Consider the following 8048-nt stretch of genomic DNA (forward strand, 5'->3'; position numbering starts at 1 on the left):
CCTTGTACAGGATTTGAATGATGTTCTCGTTTGTTTCTCTTGAAAATATACTCATTCAGGATTATAAAAATATAAATTTAATCCCCTAATTATTTTTATTATATTTGTTATGATTTTTCAAATTCAGAACAGGGGAACCCGAATTCATTCTGACCTTGTCTTACAAAATTTATTATATCTCATGATTTACAATTCCATTGCTTACACCGTTTCTTCTATGACAAACTAGATGCAATAACCTTTAATTTCATATTTTTTTCGCAATAACCTTTAATTTCATGTTTTTTTCATCTTCTAATTCGATTTCTAAAATTTATGGTGATTTTTCAAAGTTAGCTTACTGCTGCTGTCTAAAACTGTTTTAGTGCAAAATATTTATTACCATTTTTCCTCTAAGCTTTTAACAAATAACAATTTCATCTCTACTCAATTAGCCTCTCAATTGAGCTGATTTTTCTCAATTAACACTTTACTCTATCACTTTAAATTACTTTATAACCTTTGGGAATAATAATTTCAACACTAGACTTTAATTCCAAACATTTTCACAATTAGGTCCTAAAAATCAATTTCTATTGAAATTACCTAATAAAATCATCTCATAAACAAATTAAAGCTTCAATTTCATGTTATTTCATCATAAAACTACATCACTCAACCATGATGACTTTCAATTTCATCCATGAAATCAAAAACTAATGAATTTAATAGTAGGACCTAGTTGTAAAAGTCTTAAAAACACAAAAATTATAAGAAAAAGGTAAGGATTAACTCACTTGGTGCAAAAATTATGGAATATCAGCTTATATAACCCCTCCTATGGCATTTTGGCTGATGATAATGAAGAAAAAATGAAGAGAATTCTAGATATTCCAATTTGGTCCCATTTTTATTTAGCTAATTTTGGTAATTTTCCAATTTTTCCCTTCTTTCACCCTTTTCCTGATTTTTTTTCTCAGATATTACTGCCCAAAATATCTCCTTTGGGCTTATTTTCACTTTAAGTCCTTCCTCAATTGACAATTGAGCTATTTAATCCTTTTAGCAACTTTTACACCTTTTCCAATTTAGTCCTTTTTATTTAATTAACCACCCAAACGTCAAAATTTTCTGACGAAATTTTAATACTACCTCACTAACACGCCATAAATATTTATAAAAATATTTATGGCTCAGTTTATGAAGTCGAGGTCTCGATACCTCATTCTCAACCCAATTTACCTAATTAATTCTTTTAAATCACTAAATTCACTAATTCAAAAATACTTCTGTATTCACATTTGACTCGTAGATATTAATTTATTAAATTTTGACTCACTCGTTAGATTTAGTGATCTCAAATCTCCATTCACGACACGACTGAAAATTAGGTTGTTACATTGATGATGAACTAGTCAGGGGCACAAGGACATTGACTGAGATTTATGAAAGAGCTCAGGTAGCTCAAGTAGAACCAAGCTGTTTTGAAGACGCTGAAGCTTATGAAGGCTGGAGATAGGCAATGGCTGATGAGATTGCCATGATTGAGAAGAACCAGACATGGGAATTGGTTGAAAAACCAGCCAATAAGAAGGTCATTGGGGTGAAATGGGTCTATCGAGCAAAACAGAATGCTGATGGGAGTCTAAACAAGCTGAAAGCAAGGTTAGTTGTAAAGGGGTTCAGCCAGAAGTATGGAATAGATTACCTGGAGACCTTTGTACCAGTGGCCAAGCTAGACACCATCAGGCTGCTGCTTGCTTTAGCAGCACAGATGCAGTGGAAGATTCACCAACTTAATGTAAAGTCAGCATTCCTTAATGGGTTCCTTGAAGAAGAGATTAATGTTGAGCAACCTCAAGGTTTCAAAGTGCCTGATAAAGAAGACATGGCCTACAAACTGAACAAAGCCTTGTATGGCTTGAAACAAGTATAGCAGAATTGATGAGTACTTGGTCAACTTGGGATTTAAGAGGAGCATTAGTGAGCCAACATTGTATGTTAAAAAGAAAGGAGCTGAGACTCAGCTCATTGTGTCTCTATATGTTGATGACTTGTTGGTGACAAGAGGAGACCAAATAATACTGGTAGATTTCAAAATCAAAATAGAGTAGAAGTTTGAAATGTCTAATTTGGAAAAAATGTCTTATTTTTTAGGCATATAGGTGTCACAAATACAAGAAGGAATCTACCTAAGTCAGAAGGCATTTACTTCCAAAATCCTGACCAAATTCACCATGCAAAACTGCAATGCAACAAGCACACCTGTTGCTGTTGGAAAGAAACTCAAGGCAAGGTGACGTTGAGCAGGTTAGTGAGTCTGTCTACAGAAGCCTATTTGGTTGTTTTTTATACTTGACTGCCACTAGACCAGATGTCATGTTTGTTGTGAGTCTGCTCTCAAGGTTCATGCATTGTAGCAATGAGATGCATTTTCGAGCAGCAAAAAGGGTGCTCAGGTACATTAAGGGTACACTGAGCTATGGAATGCTGTTTAGAAAGGCTGAAGATCTAAGGTTATTTGGTTACACTGATAGTGACTGGGCTGGCTCGATGGATGATATGAAGAGTACTTTAGGGTATGCTTTCACCTTTGGTTCAGCTATCTTCTGCTGGAGTTTAAAGAAATAGAATGCGGTTGCCTAGTTAACTGCTGAAGCTGAATATGTAGCAACTGCTAGCGCTGTGAATCAAGCCATATGGCTAAGGAAAATCCTAACTGATTTGAACCTATATCAAAGGGAAGCAATAGAGATATATTGTGATAACCAATCTGCTGTTGCAATTACAGAGAATCCTATTTTCCATGGTAGAACAAAACATTTCAGCATTAAGCTTCATGTTGTAAGAGAAATGGAGCATGCAAAGGAAGTGAAACTGGTTCATTGCAGTTCAGAGGAGCAACTTGCTGATATTTTCACAAAAGCCCTTAGTGTAACATGATTCCTTCAGTTGAGAGCTAAAATAAGAGTTTGCAACATGCTAACCAAAGAGGAGTGTTGAAGTTTGGTCAACATGTAGCACCAGGAGCAGTAAAGAAGCAGACCATGCAGCTCGAGCCATGCAAAGGTTGTTGAACCAAGTGCTGCTGATGAAATTCAGTTCATCTTGTTCTTGTTTAGTTGATGACATGCAGCTCATGAAATTCAGTTCGAGCCATGCAAAGGTTGTTGAACCAAGTGCTGCTGATGAAATTCAGTTCATTTTGTTCTTGTTTAGTTGATGACATGTAATTTAGTTACTTTTGAACTTAGTAGGTGAAGTATATGATGTAATTAGGTGATGTTGAGCTGATAAATTAGCTTTACTAAGTTTACAAGTTATTTTAACAAGTTTCAATGTGTTTTAGTGGAGTTAGGTAGATGTTTAGGTGAATTTGACTTGTAATGACCAGCTTATGTTTGGTATATGTAATGGCATTATGCCAATGTTCATTTTGAATGAAAAACATCAAATTTTTCTTCCATATTTTCATTGTTCTTTGCTTTCAAAACTTTGTTCTTGAATTCTGCTTGTTTCTTCAGCAAGCATCAAGCCTTGCTGCTCAAGTTTTAGTTCAAAACTTGTTTGCTCTTTGCTCTCAACACCAACAATATTATATGCACAGGTCATGTGCAAATTTTCTTTTAAGTGTAATGAAAAAATAATATTTTTATTTAATATTGATAAATATATATTCATATTTCATACCATTCCTAAAATAAATGCCCTCAAACTACATTTCGTCGAATATTGCAACAATAATATAATAATACATATAAATTGGAACACAGTGAGTAAAAAGTTAAATTTGTAAAGTCCTTCATATTATGATTTTTTTTTAATTCAGTACCTTTATTATGATTTAATTACTTAATATTTTATTTTTTCTAAATGTTTATTTTTATTTCAATTTTTTAATACTATCAAATAATTAAATGGATTTATGTTTAAAAATGTCATTGTGTCTGATAAAGTATAAAAGTAACACATTTTAATCTCATGCTTAGCATGTTTTTGGATGATTTATTATTTAATTTAGTGAATTTGATGCTCTTAATCCTTTAATTTCATGTTTTATACTTAGGAGAGCATAGTGGAACAAAAGGAGCGGGAAACGAGCCAAAACGGACAAAACGGGCTGATTTAAAGATCTATATGGCTAAGACTATTTCCACATGGGCTGAGCACACGTCCGTGTGGCAGCCCGTGTCGATATCGCTCCATGTTTCCAAAACACGCTGAAATTGTCAATTTTTAGGGTTTTTGAGCATTCTAAAGTCTATAAATACACACTAGAAGAGGACCTAAGAGGGACACACGGAGCAAAAAGTAGAAATTACTCGAAGGAAGCCATTGGAATCATCTCGGAAGCAGATCCACTTCAAGATTGAAGATCTCCATTCAAATTTCCCTTGAAGTTTATTTGGGTTTTTTATGTCTTGTTGTTTTTCTATATTTGAGATGTTTTCCTTTTACATTATGAACTAAACTCCCTAAATACCTAAGGAGGATAAAACCTATGATGGATCATATTATTTAATTATCTGAATTACACGATAAATACTTGTTCTTGTTCTAAATTATGTGTTTTTAATCCTTGCCTTAATATTTTCAGGATATTAATCCAAGTTTGATATGCTTATTCAGTGGAGCAAAAGTCTCTATTTAATAGTAGATCTAGCATAATTGAGCGGAGTTGATTGCAATCCTAGAAATAGGACAACATAATTCTGTCGGATTAGAGTCAAATCTAATAAGGGAATCCATAGATTGAGTTAATGGGACAATAGGAGTTTTAATCAACCTAGAGTCAGTTGTTCTTAGTCTTGAAGGAGATATTAACACAATTTAGGGATTTCTACGGATCAAGACAAGTGAATAAATGGTTTGATTCAGAATCAGAATAATAAGTGAAGTTTAGGTGGATTCTTTCCTGGGTATTGTTTCTCTCATTGGTTTTCTTAAGTATTTTTCCAATTCGATCTCTGTTGCGTTCATAGTTAATTAGTTTAATTTTAAATTAAAATACTTTATTTAATTATTAGGCTAAATAACAGAAAGATGGTTATTACTAGTACTTTTAGTCCTTACGAATACGATATTTCAGACTCACCATAGCTATACAACTATTCGATAGGTGTGCTTGCCTTTATTGTATTTTAGTTAGTTCGTGATGATCATCAAGTTTTTGGCGTTGTTGCCGGGGAACTAAAATATTAGGAACACGTAATTTTTATTACTTTAGCCATTTTTTTATTTTTTATTTTTATTTTTTTTACTTTAATTTACTAACTTTTTCTCTTATTTGCTTCTAGCAGGTTCTTTTAGTTTATGACTAAAAGAAACTCGTCAGGACCTCTATTATTTGATAGTGAAATTGAAAGCACAGCTCGTAAAAATCATAGAGAAATAAGGCAGAGTTTACAGTATATAAAGGAAGAGCAAGAGGACGATACCAATATTGCTGAGGAGATGACTGAAAATCAGACTAATTCGCTACCTCCTGTGGTTGCCACGAATCCTGTAAATCAGAATCCTTCTCCTCGTATTATGTACGACTATGCCAAGCCTAATTTAGCGGGGGCTGAATCGAGTATTGTGAGACCTGCTATTGCTACAAATAACTTCGAATTGAAGCTGAACACCATTCAGATGATCCAACAGTTTATTCAGTTCGATAATTTACAAGATGAGGATCCAAATACTCATTTGGCTAACTTTCTGGAGTACTATGATACTTTCAAAATTAATGAAGTTTTTGATGATGTCATCCACCTTCAGTTATTTCCCTTCTCATTGAGGAATAAAGCTAAACAGTGGTTGAACTCTCTACCACAATGGTCCATCACTACATAGGAACAAATGACCGAAAAGTTTTTGTTGAAATACTTTCCGCCGGCCAAGACAGCAAAGTTGAGGAATGATATCTCTTCCTTTGTGCAAATGGACTTAAAGACCCTATACGATGCACGGGAGAGGTACAAGGATTTATTGAAAAGGTTCCCTCACCATGGGTTACCCTTATGGTTACAGGTTCAGACTTTCTACAATAGTTTGAACCCCTCAACTAGAAAACTAATCGATGCAGCCGCCGGCGGTACCCTAAATAACAAAACACCTGAGGAGGCTTATGAGTTCATTGAAGAGATGTTACTGAATAATTATCAATGGCAAGTCATGAGGACAAAGCCGATAAAATTCGTTGGTGTTTTCAACCTCGAGGCGGTCACCATGTTATCAAACAAGGTAGAGCTCTTAAATAAAAAGATTGATGGTTTATGTATTTCTATGCAGGTACATCCAGTGATGCAATGTGACGCAAATGGTGGAGGGAACCATCTAGAAAGTCGATCCTACAACCCTAACGTAGAAGACGAACATGTTAACTATGTGGGTAATAATTCTAGACCTCAGGATAATCCCTATAGTACCACTTACAATGCAGGTTGGAGAAACCAGCCCAACTTCTCTTGGGGTGGTCAAGGAAATCAGAGACCACAAACCCCTTCAGGCTTTCAACCACCTTACCAGTAAGAAAAGAAGCCGAACCTTGAAGAGATGTTGACAAAGTTTATTTCGGTGCTAGAAACTCACTTTCAAAACACCGAAACAACACTTAAAAATCAGCAAGCATCAATTCAAGGGCTTGAGAATCAAATAGGGCAGTTGGCTAAAATGACTTCAAAAAGACCACAAGGTAGCTTGCCAAGTAATACCAAAACTAACCCAAAAGAACAACTTCATGCAATTACTGTAACAGATGAGGAAGGGTTAATTGAACTAGAACCAGAACCGACGCAAGAACTTGTGTTAAGTAAAGGTAAGGTTGAGGCGAGCAACAGTGAACAAAAACCGGTAAGTAAAGCATATAAACCTCATGTGCCATACCCCAACGCAACGAAGAAAGACCATACCAATGAGAAATTTGGTAAATTTCTTAAACTCTTGAAAAATTTACACATTAACTTACCGTTTATTAAAGCTCTTTTGCAGATGCCCAACTCAGTTAAATTTTTAAAGGAGCTTTTAGCAAACAAACGGAAGTTAGATGATGCGTCACACGTTGAGTTAAATGTTGTCTGCTCAGCCATTCTACAGAATAAACTACCTAACAAATTGAAAAATCCAGGGAGTTTTACTATTCTTTGTTTAATTGGTAGTTTAAATGTGAACAATACTTTGGCTGATTTAGGGGCAAGTATTAATGTCATGCCCTATAAAATGTTCAAGAAATTAGGTCTTGAGAAACCCAAACAAACTAGGATTACTATCCAATTGGAAAATAAAACTATTAGATTTCCCAGGGGTATTGTTGAGGATGTGCTTGTAAAGATTGATAAATTTATATTCCCAGTTGACTTTGTTGTTTTAGACATGGATGAGGATAGTGATGTACCCTTAATTCTAGGTCGACTCTTTTTAGCAACTACTAGAACGATTATTAATGTTGGTACAGGTGAACTCATACTTCGTGTAGAAGATGACACGATCACACATTAGGCTCGTGATTCTGCTAAAATATCTAACTATCAAGATGATATTACAAGTTCTGTTGATGTTAAGAACCTTATGGCTCAACATTCTTTGCAAGAAACACCTCAGCAAACAATTATAGAGCCACATTCCAGCTCAAGCATCAAAGACGGAACAATTCATGAAGGACAAAAGCTTCAAATCGATGAACTAGACGAATGACAGTCACATGTCAAGGAGAAACCGAAAATATGCGATGTAAAACCGAAGCAACTCCTTGACGAGCTTAAGGATGGAATGAACCACTTCAAAGTTTGGGACCATGTATTGTTAGATGAAACCGACCCTCGATTAACCACTTTAGAGCTTAATACAAATGGAGCGACTCCTTTCACAGTACTCAATATCTTTCCATACGGTATAGTCTAGGTAATTCATTCTCATTTCGGTACTTTTAAGATAAATATTACTCGACTTAAACCTTATTTGAATGAAAGAATTGATAGCAAGAAAGAGGAGTCTCAACTCTGAGAACCACCATGATTGTATGTATACGAGGTAAGTCGAGCTTGGACTTTAAATAAGTGTTTCTTGGAAGGCAACCCAAGTACTAA

The 8048-nt window shown here is 34.9% G+C and overlaps 1 non-coding gene across 1 annotated transcript; it reads right to left on the reverse strand.

Moving 5' to 3' along the window:
* Positions 1 to 5871: 5871 nt before the first annotated feature.
* LOC121213453 (small nucleolar RNA R71) lies at positions 5872 to 5978 on the reverse strand. Its single transcript, XR_005908834.1, has one exon. It is a non-coding gene; the product is annotated as a small nucleolar RNA R71 (small nucleolar RNA).
* Positions 5979 to 8048: the final 2070 nt, after the last annotated feature.

This window comes from Gossypium hirsutum, chromosome A13 (assembly GCF_007990345.1).
Source record: "Gossypium hirsutum isolate 1008001.06 chromosome A13, Gossypium_hirsutum_v2.1, whole genome shotgun sequence".
Taxonomy (NCBI): Eukaryota; Viridiplantae; Streptophyta; class Magnoliopsida; order Malvales; family Malvaceae; genus Gossypium; species Gossypium hirsutum.